This window comes from Sinocyclocheilus grahami, unplaced genomic scaffold, assembly GCF_001515645.1.
Source record: "Sinocyclocheilus grahami isolate Dianchi unplaced genomic scaffold, SAMN03320097.WGS_v1.1 scaffold473.1, whole genome shotgun sequence".
Classification (NCBI taxonomy): Eukaryota; Metazoa; Chordata; class Actinopteri; order Cypriniformes; family Cyprinidae; genus Sinocyclocheilus; species Sinocyclocheilus grahami.
Genome location: NW_015505652.1, coordinates 1422045 through 1422736, shown reverse-complemented (window position 1 = coordinate 1422736; position 692 = coordinate 1422045).

Sequence of the window (692 nt, the reverse complement as noted above, 5' to 3'; positions counted from 1 at the left end):
TGGAGCTGATCCGTGCTGGTTGCTGAGGAAATACAACAACTTTGCGCTGTGGATCGCCGGATCGGCTTTCACCGTGGACAAAGCGGAGTCCAGCCCGGGGTCATCACATGTGGTTGCCGCAAGCCCACCGGACACTCCTTCGTCGAATCCGCCGGCCACGCCATTCTCAAGCCCGCACGCCTCGGCTCACTCTAGGCCGCCGGCTGCCGCTCACTCTAGCCTGCAGTGTTTTTCGTTGTGAAAGCGAAACTACTTTGTTTGGCATTCCAAAAGAGGACACGACTAGAAATCAGTGGTTAAGTTGTATTTACAACACTGTTCCAGAACACTTCAACCCAAATATTCAGATGTGTCCAGCGCATTTTATGGAGGACTGTTCCTGGGAGAATAGACAACAATGCCGGCTGTTCTGACTCACAGACTGTAACTACGTTTTCATTTAAAGGATTTGCCACTGATGATTCGAACGCGAGTTTTAAGCAGTTCTCCGATCCCAAATGCAGACATGGTTTTATGTTTACGCGGTGAGATGCAACGCAGCGCGTAAAAAGACAGTCCTTATAATCCATAATTATGTCCCCACTGGATGCAACAAATGCCTCGTTTGTAATAGGTTTTATTGGTTTTGTCTGGTCGTGCCGGGAGACGGCATCACAGTATGGTAAGGGGCGTAACATTTGAGGTATTCGGCC